Source organism: Palaemon carinicauda, chromosome 9, assembly GCF_036898095.1.
Source record: "Palaemon carinicauda isolate YSFRI2023 chromosome 9, ASM3689809v2, whole genome shotgun sequence".
In the NCBI taxonomy this organism is placed as follows: domain Eukaryota; kingdom Metazoa; phylum Arthropoda; class Malacostraca; order Decapoda; family Palaemonidae; genus Palaemon; species Palaemon carinicauda.
This window is the reverse complement of record NC_090733.1, coordinates 74,586,543-74,606,542: the sequence shown is the minus strand read 5'-3', so window position 1 is coordinate 74,606,542 and position 20,000 is coordinate 74,586,543. Positions and strand designations below refer to the sequence as shown.

General features: G+C 47.2%; 1 protein-coding gene across 4 annotated transcripts in view; it reads right to left on the bottom strand.

Annotated features, from left to right (window-relative positions):
- LOC137646999 (lymphocyte cytosolic protein 2-like) overlaps window positions 1-20,000 on the bottom strand; it is a 428,100-nt gene that overhangs the window by 85,838 nt on the left and 322,262 nt on the right. The gene's annotated exons all lie outside the window — the stretch shown is intronic.

Below are 20,000 nucleotides of genomic sequence, written 5' to 3'. Positions count from 1 at the left end.
CCACTGGCTTGGCCATTGATCAGGAGTTTCCCCATACGAGCTCGGCCTGTAACCAAGATAAACCCCGACACCTCGCTAAAACCTTGTTCAACACATGGATAGCGGCCTGAACAACCTGTGTGCGTGTAAAAACTAGCAAGGCGACTGTCTAGGCAAGATATTCCGTAATACAGGAATATGTTGACATTGAACATAGAAGTTTCCTAATACAAACATCGCGGGGAATATCAAGGACACATACACGTATTAAATCTATACTAAGTTAAACAATGGAAATGGTTATTACCTGCAGATAGGTGAGGCCAGTATGCAGACGACCCATGGTGCTGTACCCCAAGCAAGGGGGAAACTAAGGTGAGAAAGAGCTAGTCATTCTTTGACATTCATCTCAGACTAATCCAGAATAACCTATGCCCTCAACTATCTGCTACTTGGCCATGAAGGAGCCCGAGGCATTCTAAAGCACTTGTGCAGCCACCACAGGACCAATGGAGAATGTCTATATGTTCATGTGGGTCACATCTTGCAGGTAGAGGGCGGTGAAGGTCGTTTGACGCTTCCACACACCAACTTACAGTGCCTGCATCACAGAGTAGTTACGTTTAAACGCCAGGGTCGTACTTATGCCCTGACATCATAAGCTATAGGTCGATGGGCAAGAGGAGGGTCGGGATTCACTGCATGGTCAATGACCCTGCGAATCCCAGCATAAATGGTTTTCTTTGTGACCCTCCTCTTGACCTTCCCCGTGCTGACGAAGAGTCCTGATACTTGGGGGCAAGCTGCTGAGGCGTGTTTAAGGTAATAACTCAAACTCCTCACTGGGCAAAGTAACAGTTGATCTGGATCATCGGTTACAGAACAAAGACTTCAAATCTGGAAGGCCCAAAATCTAGGATCGGCCACTCCTGGATTTTGAGTCTTAGCAATAAACTCAGGGATGATGCCACGTGTTACCTCCCCCTTGAATGGGCGATGTCGTAGGATAAACCATGAAGTTCACCGAATCCCTTGGCCGAATCCAACGCGAGTAGGAGGACCGTTTTCAAAGTGAGGCGGCGATCTGTTGCCTGGCGTAATAGTTCGTAGGGAGTACCCTTCAGAGGCCGAAGACACGAACACTGTTCACATGGGGCAACAAAGCTCATAACTTCGTATGAGGAGAGACAACTCCAACGAAGATCTACTCCTTTCAGTCTAGAGACACAGCTTAAGGCTGAGCAGTAGCCTTTCACCACCGAGACCAAAAGAAGCTTTTCCTCCTGAAGGTATACAGGGAAATCTGCTATTACTGGAATAGCAGCAACGAAGGGAGAGATACCCCTTCCACGACACCAACCACAGAATACTGTCCACTTGGACTGGTAGATTGCAGCCGGGGATTGAGTGACTGATTTGAAGTTTTCTGGCATCCTGACATCAAAAGTCATTAATGCAGATATTGTTTATTATAGATAAAGAATAAAAGAATATTCTATTAAAAACATAAAAGCAAATATGTCATCATAAAAGTTGAATAACTTTCAGAAGATCTGCTTCTGAAATAAATCTAAAAAAGCCGCTAGCATTGTATGACACATCAGGTCCAAGAATCTTGGCTAGAACCTGCCATCCTCATCTCGAGCTTCAAACAGATATCTTATTTCTTTCCCTGCTATATGAGGGGTATTCAGTTAACAAATGCCTCACGGTCAAGGGTATCAAACAGTCATCACAATATGGTTGGCGTTGGCCAGTTAGCAGAAACTTATGTGCCATCCGAGTGTGACCAATGCGCAGATGACAAAGAGTGGTCTCCCACTTCCGGAGCATCACTTTATACCTCCAAGGAGATATAACATTTGCTATTTATCTCATCTTGTTTTCAATTAAACTATCCCAATGCTGTTGCCAATTATCACAAATAAAATTTTCAATTGTAGGTAAAACATTACTACAGGGAATGGGAGGCCTTCTTGGTAGCAACTCAGCTGCAACATTCTTTACCAATGAATCTGCCTCCTCCTCTCAGGACACACCTACGAGCGCCGGAACCCAGCTAAATCAGACTGTTATACCTTTCAGGCCAATAATCAAAAGCCACTCTAAATTCTTCAAAACTAAAGGGTTACTAGAATTAAAAACTTCTAAAGCTTGTAGGGCACTTCTTGCATCACTAAAAAGGGTAAAATTGCCATCCTCTTTTAACACTATTTTTTTCAATAGCAGTTAGTATGCCATATAGTTCGGCAGTAAATATGGAAGATACCAGAGAGATCCTCTACAAATAATGATGAGAGAATATCTTGAGGAATGACGGATGATATTCCACTAATGGCCAGTGCAAATAGGGTTACATTTAGTACACTATCCTGGGGAGCTCCTTCTTCCTGACATTTCCTATCTGATAGAGTTTCCCCCACTCTCACTTGAAAAAACCCATGTGAAATAAATGATCGAATGAACAATGGTAGCTCTCCTCTTAATCCCAATTCACGAACGGTTTTAATTATACCATATCTCCATGCAATATCATATGCCTTTTCAAGGCAAAAAAGGACTGTTACATGGTGCTGTTTGGAAACAAAGGCTTCACAAATAGAAGACTCATGTTGTATTAATACTTCAGTCGTTGAGTGAATTTTTCGAAATCCACACTGGATAGGTGATAAAATACCATTCTTTTGCAAGTACCACATCAGTCTTGCATTGACCATCTTCTCCACGATCTTACAAAAGCAGGATGTCAATGCAATTGGTCGATAGTTTGCTGCTAAAATCTTATCCTTACCGGGTTTTTAAAAGGCTAAAATAATGGCTAGTTCCCAAACAGTTGGATAACTATGATCATGCCATATTATGTTAATAATGCTTAAAATAAATAACTTGGTATTAACAGGTACATGTTTAATCATTGCATAGGGAATTCCATCAGGTACAGGGGCTGTATCGTTAAAAGTAGCATGGGCAGAATCAAATTCTCTTTCAGTAAAAGTAGAATTGTATGACTTCCCTTCCTGTTACAAAATTTAAAATTTTCTTCTCTTCAATGTTCCTATACTAGTGACCATAGGCTGCTACACATTTGCATGATACATTAGAGAAATGATCAGCAAAGGCATTGCTAACCTCAGTTGCTCCAGTCACATACTGGCCATTCACCTTCAACACTGGTGGTGGGTTAGGGGTGAATTTACTTGCCATCTTTTTTACTATCCTCTACACAAAAGATAGTGGTGTTCTATTGTTAATGGAGGAAACAAAAGACACCCAAGACAGGCGCCTAGCCTCTTTCATGGCATAACGGAACTGTGCTCTACATTTCTTGTGCATAACTAAATTCTCCTCAGAACAGCATCTGTGCTATTGACTTAAAAGATCTTCTTGTGGCTTTGTGTAGGGCAGTTAGTTCTGATGATCACCAGGAGAATGGTTGTCCTTTGAATAACCCTGTTGCTTTGGGAACTGAATTGACTCCTGCTGAATAAAGAGTTTGATTAAGCAAATATATGGCATCATCAACACTCAAACTGTTCTGCATTCTCTTCAATTTCGCTTAGCTCACGAAGTCTACCCCAGTCCGCCTTGTCAAGAATCCATCGTAACGATCTCTATAAAGGTGGACCATTGTTGGTGTTTATAATGATTGGTGCATGATCACTAGTATCCAAATCAAATAATATCCTCCAATCGAAATCAAGAAGGCAATTAAGAGCTTACGATTGATAGGTCAATACATGACAAGGTACCTGTCTGGACATGAAAGTGTGTGGGCTCTCCTGTATTAAGTAGTCCAACATTCTCATTTCCACAATTGATGATATAATATTGCCACTCCTGTTTGCTAAAACATCACCCTATAAAGAATGTCTTCCATTCAAATCTCCAATTAAAGAAAATGTTAAGGGAGTGGTTGAATCACCTCTACTACGTTATCATATAAAATGTTATCAATTGGAGGCAAGTATAGAGAGAAAATTGTATATTTTCTCATTATATTAATTTTTACAACCACTGCCTGCAGAAGTGTACCAGTAGACAAACATTTGAGGAACTTATATGAGACTTCCACCAAGGCTCCCTACTTGGTGATCATATGGTAACCTATAACTAATATATTAGCGAGGACAAGGAGTATTTTCATCAAGTTTGCTCTCCTGTAGACATAATTATGGGGGAAAGATCATGAGTGAGGAGCTTATGTTTTTCATATTTGACCCTTAAGCCCTGACAATTCCATTGCAAAAGGGAGGAAAAAGCTATGATTTAGTTTTTGGAAGACCCCTTGGATGAAGTCTTCCCATTACCAATTTTTGATCTAACACTTGATAGATTCTGTTTTGTGTTTGTGATTTTCTTTTTGTTCCAGTTGATCGGAAACATCAACAAACTAAACATCATATATATTTGGTCATAACTTTAATGTTTCTTATGGAGGGGGGAAAGAGAGATGGAGGTCTCTCTCTTTTCCAATTAATAAGTGGTTACCTACCAGGTTTTTGTTCCTTCTCCACTACATGTGCACCTGGTAATTTGGTTTCAGGTGGAATCTCTATAAAATCAGGCAGGGACATAGTCTGAAAGAGGTAATTACTATTGTTGGTAATGGGGGACAGAGGTACAGAAATGGGCAATGCCCCAGTTTTAATATACCATGGCAAAGCCTCAGAAAGCAATATGCTTACCACGTCATAGAGCACTTCATTATTAGATGATTTATTTCTCTTCTTAGAACCATTGGCAGTGCTAGGTGGGTTTGATGTCTTCTGTGGTAAATTTCCTTTTGATTTTAAAGCCTTTGCATTGCTAGTTGATTTATTCAGTAGTCTTTTTCCATGCCCCACACTTATGTGTTTTAAACTATATATGTTGAGGGCAGCTTCTTCCAACTTATACAGTTCGCTTCTCCTGATACGCTACACATTTTCTCGTTTTTACAAACTTTAGATAGATGTCCAAATTCAAAACAATTAAAGCATTGCAATGGCTTTTGCTTGAAAGGAATTTTAATCCATTCATTTTCAATAACAACATGAAAAGGTATATCAGCATCCTGTAAAGTAAGTATAACCATTGATGTTCCAGGAACCTTATGCACTTTCCATACATTTAGTGGACACATGGAAAGTATCTCCTCCTCTGTAAATTTCTAAAGGTCCTTACTGAAGACTACTTCCCTTCCATAAAAAAAATTTAGGTGCGGTTTGATTTCTAACTCCTGGCGCGAATGTCCTTAACATTCTCTTAAGGATATCGAATGAATCAGGGGACGTATATCTTGATACGACACATAGCGATCTTCACCCCGAATAGCGTTTTCGTTTCGAGGGGGAAGAGTGGCAATTTTGGAAGAGGAGCCGTTATCAAGGTTACCCTATCTCCCATACTACTATTGAGTATCAAGATGGCGGACATTCCTAATTTTGTAGCGAATTCGCACGGTGGTGTTCTTTGTTGATCTAACTTTTTCGATTGATTCTGCGAGGATTATTATGCAATCTCCAGCTGCTTTCGCCTCTGGAAAGTTGAGTATTGATTCTTTACAATGTATATATTTTAGCTCCTGTTTCACAGTGAAATTAGAGTAATTTATTGTGCTTAGGAGCTAGGCCTGTTACCGGAGGCCCCATGGGCGCTGTTGTTCGTTAGGCATGTTATTTAGTTAGTAGAACGACATTCCCGGTCGAAATAGCATTAATTAATTATGAAAGCTATTTAGGCATTTTATACTTGTAAAGATATTTGTAGTATGCATAATGTTTCCTTTTTATTTGTAGATCGTATACGTTAGAGTTTCGGTGATTTAGGTAACCGAGATCTCGTCTTGCCTAAGTAACCTAACCTAGGCGATGTAGTATACTTTCAAACAATTCCCCGTTTACCCTCGTGTATCGTTTTATCTATTCACATGGAGATAGATATCTCCTAGAATTTTTATATAAACCGATACTCGTCTCCAGTGGAGATTTAAGGGTAATCTCTCCTTCCCTCTGAGTGTAGCCTTAGGCTACAACCCTAGTTGGTCTTGCCCTCGAGTAGACACTCAGGTTTGACTAGACTAGTGTTTTCTGTCTCTTCCCTTGGCTGCAGATAGCAGGCTTTGGGTTTACGTCAGAACCTCAGAGTTTTTAGTCTTTGCCGGCAGCCGGCCGGCAGGGTGAATAGTCATTCCCCTGACGGCTAGGCTGCCGGCATAGGAGGCTAGCCCTCCCTAGGCCGCACTTGAAGTGGTTGAAAGATGCCACCTTCTCCCTGTTGTCTAGAAGACTAGTCCTGTGCTTGCAGACCCTACGCTGAAGAATAGACATTCTTCTGCCGCCTAGGATGGCGGCGGCACTGGAACTCAGTTTCTCCCTTGTTGAGAAGAGGCGGCACTGCCGCCGTCCCCTTAACTGTATTGGCAGACCCTAGGCTGGAGAATAGATATTCTCCTGCTGCCTAGGATGGCGCCGATACTGAAAAAGTTTCTTAGGGGTGTGGTAGGACCGGCAACCTTGCCGGCTCCTTCCACACCTCATACAGGACCCTTTTCCCTCCCCCCTCTGTCCTTTAGTGATGGCCTTGCCATCGCAACTGTTTGGGCCGTTGTCCTGCAATTTCACAGATTGCCGGTGGGTTGCAGGGCTGGCTGGACTCCTATTTAACAGCTGTTGTCTGACTGCCGGCGGCCATGATAGCTGCCGGCTTCCAGCGGCCATGATAGCTGCCGGCTGCCATGATAGCTGCCGGCTGCCGGCGGCTAGGACAACTGCCGGCGGCCATGACGGCTGCCAGCGGACCATGCCGGCTGTTGGCGGCCATGACAACTGCCGGCGGCTATGCCGGCAGCCATGTCAACTGCTAGCGGCCTTACGGCTGCCGGCAGCCATGATGGCTGTTGGAGAGAAGTCTCTTCTGTCACCAAGGTTCTTCAGTCCTCCCTTGGACTGCCGGCCACAAGTACTGTTGCCGGGGTACTAGCCTGGTCGGCGGTATGCCGGCGCAGACAGGTGCTGACTCAGCTGGCGGCATGCCGACTGTACCAATTCTGCCGGGTGCTAGACTGCCGGCCATGTGCCAGCCGATCTTTGCCGGCGATGGTACTGGTGGTTGGATGGAAGCCTGAATGATGCCTTCTCTCCTTCCATTTGAACCTTCTTTCTGGGGAAAGGCAGTAAATTATATATTTACATCCTTATTTAGTATAACCATACACAGTAATAAGGCAGTCCTTCACTCCATGCTTTCTCTCTCTCTTTCAGCTATCATGCTGGCCGGGCTGTGCCAGCGGGGACTAGCTATGCCGGTTGGATTACAGTATATGTTTATACAGTAGTCAGTATATTTGCAGCATAGTATATACTGCAGATAAAAAACTATTGTAAGTATTATACTAGTAGTTATTTTCCTATATATCTTGGATATCCTTGCCCAGGTGTTTGCTGAGACCAATCCTATATTGAAAGAATAGAATTTCTTCAATATTCTGATCAGAAATCAGTTTATGTTTTACCTTAAAATATTAAATAAATTAAAGGGCTGTTGGTAGTACACTTTCTATCCTTAAAAGTTAGAACCCTTATCTTTGACCTTACCTGATCAGGAAACTCTATGGTTTTAATATTGGAAGGGAAGGCCACAACAAATGGGCTGGGTAGGATACACAAATATGTGTCTTTTATATTTCCTAGTCCAGTCGGCGTCATGCCGGTGGACCGTGCCACCAGATGCTAGCCATACCAGCAGCACACTGGCTGAACTACAATATATAATTATACAGTAGCTGGTATTTTTGCAATATAGTATATACTGCAAACAGAAAACTATAGTATAATTATACAGTAGTTAATTTCTAACATATCTTGGGTACCCTTGTGCAGGCTTCTGCTGAGACCGATCCTATATTGAAAGAATAGAATTCATTCAATACTCTGATTAGAAATCAGTTATCCTTACCCCATGGTATTAAATAATTAGAAGGGGGAGTGGCAATGTACACATTTTCTACCCCTAGGGGTTAGAACCCTTTCGTTCGAGTTGCCTTGATAAAGGAAACTCTTTATAGTTAATACTGAGGGGGGGGGGGGGGGTAACAGCAATTGCTTGCAAGGGATACACAAGTATGTGTCTCCCACAATCCCTTTCTAGCTTACTATCCTAAGCTATAATAGTTAAAAGATGACTATTACATATTGCTTATCAGGTGAGATAATCAATTGTATACTCATTCTGCTTTCCTTTCTTTACAGGAGGAACCCCAGATGAAATGTGTTGCAGTCTTCTGCAATATTAAGAGTAAGTACTTTTACAGTCATAATGCATGCAGGTTTCATGCCCCCTGCAATATTATTTCCGAATCCCTGCAATATTGGGAGCCCCAAGTTTGCAATATCTGTCAGACCTTAGTGTCCGAAAGTTTTGATAATCCCAAGTCAATGGAATCTAGGGATGCGGCTCATAAGAAACTACGCAATTGGGTAAGAGGGTTCCAGAAGATCTCTCCGGGATCATACCTACCTAACGATAGGATGCGTAGCTTCCTATTCCCGAAAGCAAGTAGGGAAATAGTGGTGCCCCAGGCACGATTCGCACCTCTCTGCGTCCAGATAGCCTTTGGGACGGAGGGTAGGAAGCCACTCCGGGAAGAAATTGACAATGTCGTGTCGGAATTGCCTCCGTCAGTGCCGGCTCTGGAGCCGTTAACCTCGACATATTCACCTTCTACCCCTCAATTAGACAAAATGGACCAGTTACTGGCCCATATGAAGGGTCTAATGGAAAAATTTCGCAAACAAGGTGAAACGGAGGAAGCGAAACTCAAGATCGAGCTCTGTGAAGCTCCACTTGTCGCCCCCCAAGGGTCATACAAGCGACCCAGAGGCCAAGACCTCCCAACATGCTCCAAAACCAATCCTTGGAGGTATGCAGAGATTATGCCAATTTTAGACGGCAAACACTACATCTCAGAGAAGATGGGAGCTATTTCTTTAGACAAAATCCAGTTTTAGCCAAGCTTTAACGCTTTCCTTAATTGCTTCATTCGACTGAAGCATGAACCAATGTCAGGAAAAGAAACGGGACCGAAGGAGGTCATGATTCTCGACCATGATAAGGCACAGGCTATCTTGTCAAGTAGCCTGAGAAAGGCGGGTTACTCGGTGTCGAAAGTATTCGCACTAAGTAACAGACACCCTATCTTTTTTGCTCCTGCTTCAATAACATTCCCCTTTACGTGGAAGGCATTTAAATCTGTTGCAAAGGCAGTGGAGGCAGGCAAACCATGTCCTGCACTCAAGGAGTGCAAGCCTCTGTCACTAGCCTTTACCCATGCAGGAGAAGGATTGGAAGGTCCACTTAACCTTTTCAGTAGGGAAACTAGACTCGGACGTCGCTGGACGACAGTTTAGCGAGAATCTCCCTAAACTTTCTGAGTTTCTCTTGTGCAAGGAACAAGAGACAAAGGAGAGACTTGCAGCCTCCCTATCACTACAGAACTGCATAGAGTTGTGTTCAACCCATCAAAGTATCCCAGACATGCTCATGGTCTTGGCCAAAATGCATATGGCCACCTTAGTAAAAGACCTATATGCCTTTATGAAGGCTAGGAGAGCCTGTAGGGAGTTCGTGTTCGCTGCCGCAACAGTGAAAGATGAAACCAGGAAGCTGATATCTTCCAACATCTGGGGTAGAGACCTCTTTCCAATCGAGGTAGTCAAAGAGGTGATTGAGAAAGCCACCACGGAGAATACGAGACTTCTCCAGAAGTGGAGCATCTCTTCAAAGAGAAAGTCTTCCACGGATGTGGGTCCCCAACCTAAAAGGAAGACGGAAAAGTCTAGATTTTTTCCTCGGTCTGTTCAACATCCCACAGTTTCTATGACCGCGGTGCCGCACGCAGGCGGTCGAGGAGGTAAACCTTCTGATCAGTCGAAGCAAAAAGATGCTTCTGGTAGGAGGGAGGTTCCTTCAGGATCGCTTGGGTCCCAGGCCTAATCAAGATGGGACTAAGATGGAAAATAGACATGCCTCCACCATCATTTCCTCAACTCTTCCTACACTCCAACCCCGTTCTAGAAGAGTATACCTTAGAGCTCTAGAGCATACAGGTGGTAAGGAAAGTAAAGTCCATCGAATTCCAGGGAAGGCTGTTTGGTGTTCACAAGAAGGAATCAAGAAAACTCAGAGTCCTTCTGGACTTGTTGCCACTCAACGAGTTCAAATAAAACAGCAAGTTCAGGATGTTAATCCTTCTGAACATAAGGACCCTATTTCAAAAAAGGGTGTTCACAGTCTTGACAGACCTGAAAGGTGTCTATTGGCAGCTTCCAATCAGTCGCCCCCTCTCCTCCTACCTAGGATTCAAGTTACAGAGGATAGCGTATGTCTAAGAGCCATACTCATTGGACTAAACACAGTCCTAAGTATCTTCACAGAATTGGCGGACGCAGTCATGCAATAACCATGCCTAGAAACAGTAGTACCTGGACGAAAAGGCTGGTGCGGGCAGCACCCGAAGCGGCTGGTCTGCGAGCATCCAAAGTAGTAATCCAGTTCCTGGAACATCGGGGTTGCAAAATCAGCTTTAAGAAGTCTCGATTCTCTCCAGCTCAAAGGCTTCAATGGTTAAAAAAAAACATCAAAACCTGAGGTCACACTGGCTCTCCTTTCCCTTGGGGATGTAAAAGGAGATCGCAGGGTCAGTTAAGAGACTACGGTAATCAGTCAGGATTCCAAGACGGTAACAGGAAAGTTCTGAACTCTCTCCAGTTTGCAGTAGTGACAGACCCAGTGCTAAGAGCACAGCTGAAAGATGCGTTAAGAGTCTGGAGAAGATATGCATCAAACGCTCGAAGAGATCTAAAATGACCGATATCGGTCTTTCCTTGATCGCTTATCAACCAATGGTCAAAGGCCAAAAGCCTATTGAGGACTGTGCCCTTGCAACTACCTCGACTATCGAAGATCATCTGCATGGATGCCTAGTCGGAAGAATAGGGTGTTCACTCCCATCTGAGGAAAATCCAAGGGACTTGGTCATTTCTATCCAAGACCATGGTAGTCCTGTTGAGGTTGGGGAAACTCTCCACGCAGATCAGGCCTCCTCAGGCTGATCTGAGACATCGATGCGATAATGAGACGTTTGAACCGACAAGGCTCGGAAGACTTCTAAGCGCGAGGCGGGGTTTCCCTCATTGGTGCGATGGGGGAAAGTCTCACCTCACGTGATTCCCCTGAGGACGGGAAATACTCGTCCGACAGGGAAGCAGAGAAAGTCTGGGGGGGTGAAGGAGCCTGCCTCGAAGGTTTACGTGTTGTCAACTTAGCCCTTGGAGAAGCTACCACGTCCGGAACTCCTCTTTTTCTCTTCAGAGGGGTAGAGACAGCCAAGGATCTGTGCCCTAATTCAGAGAAATCAAGCTTGAACGCCTGTGCACCGAACCAAGGTTGTCGGGTGACAGACGCGCTGTCAGACACCCCCTCCGAAGGGACAGGGATTGAGGGATTCCTGGGAGGAGTTCCCAAAGGTGGGTTCGCCTGAAAAGGAATAGGGATCCTGGACCCCTCTGGATGTTTCCCCTCTGCCGCAATACGCGCTGTTATGCGTTTGCGGGGAGGAGAATGCGGCAATGGTGACCTTGCCGTGCCCATTGGTGACCTTGCCGTGCGTTGTCCAGCAGCCTCACGCACGGGAGGGTATTGACAATCGCGCGGGGGTGCATAATAGTCTAGCGCGATGGAGAATACCAGGGGTTGCGTGCGGGAGACTGCTGGTGCGCGGGAGACTGCTGGTGCGCAGGAGACTGCTGGTGCGCGGGAGACTGCTGGTGCGCATGCGGGTGCGCGGGCAACTGATGGCGTGCAGGAGCGCACACGGGAGACTGTGGGCGCACAGGTGAGCGCGCGGGAGACTGATGGCATGCGCGCGCGCGGGAGACTGATGGCATGCGCGCGCGCGCGGGAGAGTATTCGCAAATGCGTGGGCGCGTAGGATCAGAGTGTCGAACTCGCGGGCGTGCGGGCGAGAGCTCGCGCGCCCCTGAAGAAGCCGTAGGGCGAGCTCGCACAGGAGAGATATCCCTGGCGCGTGGGCGCGCAGATGAAGCCTGTGTCGCTCGTGGGCGGGCGTCAGGATGGTGGCACGCAACTGCAAGAGAGGATGGGTGAGGGCACGCGGGGCGCGCACAGGTATCCTCGTGGACGCGTGCTGGGGACTGCGCGTCTGCGCGATGGCGCGCTGGAGAAAGCTGGCGCGTAGGTGAGCGCTGGCGCGTGGGAGAAGTCAGAATAGACTTTCCCACAGCGGCCACATCCGAAGATCGTGGCTGCGCAGGAGAGACGACTGCTGTCCGAGGGCGCTGGCGCGCAGGGGATCGCTGACGTGCAGGGAAACACTAGCCTACAGGAGAGCGCTGGCGCGCAGGAGAGCACTGGCGCGTAGGAGAGCGCCTGCACGCAGGAGGTTAATGGCATGCAGTGGCGCGCTGACGCGCAGGTGAGGGATGGCGCGTGGCTGGGCGTGGGCGCGCTTCCTCAGGCAAAGCCTGCCGCGCAAGAGAACGTGGGCGCGTATGCTCTGCTTTGCTGGCATAGCGCGTGAAGGAATTATGCGCGCGTTGGCGCGTACGCCCTTGATGCCCTTTATTAGGGTTAGATGATGCCTGACGAGCGTGAACGTCAGGTTTCGTCGGCGCGTAGCGCGCATCAGCACTCAGGAATGGTGACGGCAGGTTGGCAGGTCTGACGGATGGAAGGTCGACATGTCCTTTGAAAGGACGACCTTCAACCAAAGAGGATCGCGTACGATCCGCTGAGAGGTCCAGGACCAAAGCAAGAACAGTCGGTGATCGCTGGCGAGGCTCCTCTGCGGGGGACTGCAACGAAGATGTAGAACCAAAGAGGCGCCTCCTCACCGCAGGTGAAGGAAGGCCTCTCTGGCGAAGAGGAAGGCGAGCCTTGTGACGAATACACCCTCTAGGGGTCGTGGGATCAGCAAGCTGACCTTCTGCAGTCCTCCGAAGAGGAGTCTCTGTAAGTGAACTCCCCCGAGGCGGAGAAACACCAGCAGGAGAGACTGTTGGACTTAGTTTCTCCCTCGTTGGTCGAACAGGAACGGGAGTAACTAAGCCTTCAGCTACTGTGCGGTGAGAAGAGGTAGAGGTAGTAGGAGATACCGCATTGGATACCTCTGACACCACAACGTCGACAATCGACAGAGGATCAACCTCTGTCGGAGGCGCGATTGCTTGACAGCGGCACCCAATCGGATGTAGTCAAGTAATGCTTCCTTGGAGGGCGAACCCTCGAGCCCTAAGGAAAACCAAAGCTGAAAAAGATGGGTCAGAGACAAATCCTCCCCTGGGGGGAGAGGTGGAGCTGCCTCGCTAGGGGAGGCAACCCCATCTCTCGAACCCCGAGTTCGGGAAACAGAACCACGGTCTACGCTACCACTCGACAGTCTCTCGAAAGAGACCGACCGAGTGGGAGCTTCGGAGGAGGTTTGAGGAACGGAAGAAGAGACCTTGGGTTTTTCTCCTTTCAAAAAAACCTTCGAAGGAGAAATATCCCGTTTGGACTTCTTCCGTCGCCGTGAAAACCTCTCCCACTGGGAGGTAGACCACTCCCTGCACTCACTACACTTATTATCGCTATCACACCGTTGACCTCTACAGGCAGGGCAAAGGGCGTGAGGGTCCGTCTCGACCGCCAACATGAACGTTCCAGAGGGGCGGTCGGGTAATCCAGGGCAGGTAGGCATAAAGGGATTTTGACGTAGGAAAAATCTATTTCTGGGCGAGGGACCTGTGCCGCCCAGTGAATAAGCTCCATTTAGCACTTATTCTTAGGTAATTTACTGCTAAATATACCAGAGAAAAAATGTAAAGGAGTGCTAGGTTAACTAGCTCGCTCACCTATTGGTGTCGGTATAAAATTGGGCGTATATTCCAGAGGTCCCGCACTATTTAGATTAATCCACGACAGAGAACCCCAATAGAGGAGAGCCGTTCAACCTCACTCGGTACTACTAACAATGCATCCGTTCAGAACCCAACTCCTTAGCACCCAAAGTTTGGGGACTCCAAGGGAGAGGAGCTGGGAGGGTTCACTGGGCGGCACAGGTCCCTCGCCCAGAAATAGATTTTTCCTACGTCAAAATCCCTTTTCTGGGCTCGAACCTGTGCCGCCCAGTGAATCTATACAAGAGAAAAATGTCACCAAACTTGCAAAATAAAGGAAAAAACATAAGCGTAAGAGAAATACAGGATGCTTTAATCAGAGATGAGTACCAAAAAAACCAATTATAAGGGTATCTTAAATATGAACATAAATCCAATAAGGTAGGTATAATAATGCCGTGAGTGATAATATATACAGATACTCAGGAGCATAAAATTTACAAATATAATAACAGTATTCAGGTGCGAGACCAACGAATACAATAGGGTATAAATGAGGCAGGTAAGAGGGAGAGATAAAGAATCAAGGTATTAACCTGTGAGTTACTCGGGAGTAACTACGCTCCCTGCGGCTACTGTAGAAAATTTTAGGGCTTCCAAATGTTTAAGGTAGTGTTTCTTGAACACTGACGGTGATTTCCACCCTGTATACCTGGAAAGGTCTGTAAAATTCATGTGGTGAAAGAAGTTCACCGAGGTGGCAACCGCCCTGATATCATGTGCAAGAGGAAAAGAGTCAGGGTTAGCTTGTTTAATAAAATACAAAATTTGTTGCCTGATCCCTTTAATAGTAATGGTACCGCCTTGTTCTCTAACGAATAGAGGCCCCGAGGAGTTAGAGGAGGTCCGGGATAGATAAGACCTAAGAGTAGTGACAGGGCACAGCGACGGATCTTGCGTGAGGGGAACAATTTTCCAGGAGGACCATCTGTTTTGAGGGTCTTCATTCTTAGCCAAAAAGAATTTGTTAGGAGAAAGAAGGACCTCTCCTGAAGGCAGAAAGTCAATATGACCCGGGTCTCTCGACAAGGCTGCCAATTCAGAAATTCTTGCCCCGGAAGCCAAGCTCACTAGGAAAAGTGTTTTCCTGAGAAGGGGCATGTAATCACAAGAACTGTTAATGGTATCAGAAGCCAATTTGAGTACGTCATTAAGGAACCAGGTCACCGGGGTAGGACGAGTAACCGGTTTCAGTCTGGCACAAGCTTTCGGAATTGAAGCTAACAAAGAGTCGGTTAAGTCTATGTTAAAACCCACTAGGAAGATCTTTCTCAGAGCCGATTTAATAGTGGTGATAGTATTGGCTGCCAGACCTGATTCTAATAAAGATCTAAAGAAAGTGACTGTAAGGTTCAAGTTCATACAGTTCACGTCTGAATCTATTAAAAATTTTGCCAACTTTTTAACTGCAGAGTCATACTGGCGGATGGTGGAATCCCGTTTATCCGATTCTAGGAACAAGGTGTTTTGAGGATCAATATTGGCACCATGCATAGCCGCAAACTTCATAAAGTCCATAAAGTTAGGGCGCTCTGAATGTTTGAGAAAGCGTACACAACGCGTGTTTGTACTATCTGAGACAGAACCGGATTGGGTATCGGGTGAGGGTATAGTCTCAACTCCCGCAGGAGAGGATACCAGTTGCTCTTGGGCCAGTTGGGTGCGACCAAGGCTACTTGTCCCTTGAAGGATCTCAGTTTGTCTAGAACTTTCAGCAAAAGATTCACCGGGGGAAAGAGATAAATCTTTTCCCAGTTGTCCCAATTCTGTGACATGGCGTCTGTGGCGTAAGCCTGAGGGTCTAGATTGGGAGCCACATATACTTTCAATTTGTGGTTGGATTCCGTGGCGAAGAGGTCCACTTGGAGACCGGGAACCTGAGAGAGAATCCACCGAAATGACTTTAGATCGAGTGACCATTCCGATTCTAGAGGGGAGGTCCGGGACAGGGCGTCTGCCACTACATTCCGGACTCCCGCCAGGTGGACAGCTGAAAGATGCCAACGGTTCGAGGCTGCTAGGGAGAATATGGCTACTAGAACATGGTTCAGAGGCCCTGACTTTGACCCGCCTCTGTTGAGGCAGCGGACCACCACTTCGCTGTCGAGGACCAGACGAAGGTGTTGTTTCTTGGGAAGAGCGAGACGTTTCAGGGTTAGAAGAACTGCCATGGCCTCTAGCACATTGATGTGAAAATGGCGGAACAAGGGAGTCCAAAGACCTTGAACTTTCTTGAGCTGAGAATAGCCGCCCCAACCTGATAAGGATGCGTCCGTGTGAATGATTAATTCCGGAGGCGGAAATCGAAGGGGAACTGACTTTGACAGACTGTTTGCTCTTGTCCAAGGAAGAAGTCTTTCTCGTAGAATGGGAGGAAGGCGGACTTTCCTGTCCCGGAGTTTCCGGTTCGCCCTCGAACGCCAGACACGATTGATATCTTTCAATTTTGCCTTCAGAAAAAGATCCGTCACTGAGGCAAACTGAAGGGACCCCAGAATCTTCTCTTGGAGTCGTCTGGAACTTACTTTGTCTTTGAGAAAGCGTTTGGTGTTCCTTGCAATCTCTAACCTCTTGGGTCTGGGAAGACACAGAGTATGAGATATAAGATCCCATTGCAGGCCGAGCCATTGGAACTTCGATTTTGGAAGAAGACGGGACTTCTTGAAGTTGATCTGGAAGCCTAGAGATTGAAGATAATGGATGACTTTGTGAGTGGCTTTTAGGCAATTTTGGGAGGTGTCTGACCAAATGAGCCAGTCGTCCAGATAGGCTACTACTTGAATCCCTTGATTCCTGAGTTCCTGAACAGCGACTTCTGCTAGCTTTGTGAAGATCCTTGGGGCAATGTTGAGCCCGAAAGGCATCACCTTGAAGGAGTAACTTTTGTCCCCTAAGCGAAAGCCTAGGTACGGACGGAAGTGTCTCGCTATCGGAACGTGATAGTAGGCGTCTGTAAGATCGATAGAGGTGGTGACGGCCCCACGGGGAAGTAAGGTCCGCACCTGCGAGACGGTAAGCATTCGAAACTTGTCGCATTGAATGGACAAGTTGAGAAAGGAAAGATCTAGGATCACTCTTCTCTTGTCTGAATCCTTCTTCGGGACACTGAACAGCCGACCTTGAAACTTCAGATGTTTCGTTTCTTGTATGGCGTTCTTTTGTAAAAGATCCTGGACAAATTCGACCAGGTCCGGAGTGGAATGTTGACGAAATTTGTTCGGAGGAGGAGGTCCTTGAATCCAACTCCACCCCAGTCCCTTGGAGATGATACTGAACGCCCAGGGACTGAACCTCCATTTGTTGCGGAAGGCATAGAGCCTCCCCCCTACCTGCTGCACCTCAGTATTGGTTTGAGGAGTTGCCTCCACGTCCGCCTCGGAAGTTCTTTCCTCTGCGAAAGGCTCTTCCCCTGCCTTTGTTCTGGTTAGAGCCACGGTGGTAGCCTCTACCTCTACCATAACTCTGGGAAGAGCTATGAGCCTCGTAGGACTGGTTAAAGGCAGGGGAAGTGGCGGGGGCACCAGAAAGCTGGCTCTTAGGTAGCAGAACGGTGACATAGTCATCCGAAGGAGCCCGAGAGGTGGAAGGCCGTGCAGGGACAGCAGAAGATGGAGGAAGAGGCAGCCGGAAGTTGGATGAAGCACTCTGTTGTTGCCTGAACTGGGTGGAGGTATATGGTCTAAGCTTCTTCCTACCCCGGGCTTGATAATTTGCGGGGTCATACTTGCGTTTAGGGGTCAAACCCCAACGGGCTTTAAGGCTCTGATTAACCCTAGTGGCCTCCGCCAAGACTTCCTCTACGAGATCCTCGGGGAAGAGATTTGAACCCCAACAGGAGGACCGGATGAGTTTATTAGGTTCATGCCTAATCGTCGCCTCAGCTAGAACATGCTTACGACATCTGCGTTTAGCAGTAGCGAAGTCATACAAGTCATAATATAAAGACTGTAACGTAGCCTTGTTGAGAGACTTAAAAATACTCTCCGTATCGTAAGTCAAGGCTATCGACTCCGTGGATGTGGCCAGGTTTAGAGTACGGCCCACACGTAGGCGGGAATCATATTCCTGTTTAATGAGGGATTCCGGGAGACGGGGAAGCTTCTCACTAAACAAGACTGAGGCACAGTCTGCTGCAAGCTTGCCGGAGGTAAAGGTGGTATGGACGTTGTCCCAACACTCAATACCTGAGGGAAGAAGGAGGGAGATTGGATCCACCTCTCGGATGGGAGGCAAGGGCTTCTCCTCCAGAGCATATTGAAAGGCAAGCTCTGCCACCTTATTGACGCATGGAGTCAAGGTGTTCTTGTCCATTAAGAACATCGTAAAGGAGCTTTTATAAGGCGTCAGCATGGTGTTAGTGCAGCCGATGTCATTCAAAAATCTGGCCCAAACGGATTGGGCTTGCTCCTTCGGGAAAATGACCGTCTCTTTGGGGACCTTGTCTAATCGGACCAAAGCTTCCTCGGTAAGTCTGGCATAACCATGAAATGGAAATGCCAGACCCGGAGGAAAGAATTCAAAGTCCTCTAGAGGACGAGTGCCAAGGCCCTCCAGAGTCAACATTCCGTCTGAGAACGGGGAATGAAGAGCCATCCGCCAGGGGTTGTTCTTGGCAAACGGCGGGAGCTTAGAGGCATCCGGGATGAGAGAGCTTTGGACTCTCTCCGGAGCTCCTTGCTCTAAAGCCCCAATTCTCTGACCGAAGTTATAGAACATTGTGTCCATCCTCGACTGCATCTCCGAAACCAACTTTGCCTGCATCTCCGACACGATGCGAAGCATGGCTGATTCGGAAAGGCCCGGGCTAACAGCAGGAGGGGCGGAAGGAACTCCCGGGTCGTGAGACTTAGAGGAGGAACCAGAGGTCTTTGAAGACGGGTTCGTACCATGTTTAGAGCTATGAGAAGTCTTGTGAGGCTTGCGAGCTTTGGGTAAGGTCCTTGAAGTAGACTTATCCTTAGGGGGAACCGGGTGTGAACGTTGAGACGAATCACGGTCCCCAGACAATCCAAGAAAAGAAGAGCGATCAGAAGAAGAAGAAAGAGCGGGGCTGAGGATAGGAATCTCAGCGCCGGACACACCTGCCTCACTTACCACCCTACCTGTGTCCGGCTCGTCTAGCAACATTGGTTCGACGTCCAGGTTCATGGAGGCAACATTGTCCTCCAGACCTCCGGGGGCGTCCGATGGATCTTGCTCTGGGTCGATGAGACCCGTTATAGTGGCATCAATGTGGGCAATGATGGGAGCTGCCACATGCCTAGCCACCGCAGCTGAAGACTTGGCGTTGGGGTAAACCATGGTGCAGTAGTCCTCAGATAGGACGTACGGCCGCTTAGACTTTACATTCCGGGCAAACCCACCAACCCACACCTTCAGTGTGGCCCGAGCCGCAGACTTTTGCTCCGGGGATGCCTGAAATAATAGTGGGAATTATAAAAGGAAGACTCCCAATGGTCCTTCAAGACCATAGATATCTTACTAATAGTAAATAAAATAAGAAGGCAATATAGCCAACGGGACTCACCGAGTCAGATCCAAGGGTAGTGATGAGGTCGAAGCAAATCACACAGTTATCCGGGTGCCATACCACAACGTCTTCCAGTTGAACCCCACAAGGGGCGTGAGATCGGCAGACGGAGTGGCCACAAGGCTGGTGCAGAACAGCTGCACAGGCCGGCGTCAGACAATGCACCATCTATAAAAAGAATAGTATATGAGAAACTGTAATTCTCTTAAGTAGGGGCGGGTCTGGAGGACCCGGGCCTAACATAGGTCTAACACAAGATTAGAACTTAACTGTACTATTCTTTAAGTAGGAGCGGGTCCGGAGGACCCGGGCCTAACATAGGTCTAACACAAGAATAGAGCTTAACTGTACTATTCTTTAAGTAGGGGCGGGTCCGGAGGACCCGGGCCTAACATAGGTCTAATACAAGATTAGAGCTTAACTGTACTATTCTTTAAGTAGGGGCGGGTCCGGAGGACCCGGGCCTAACATAGGTCTAACACAAGAATAGACCTTAACTGTACTATTCTTTAAGTAGGGGCGGGTCCGGAGGACCCGGGCCTAACATAGGTCTAACA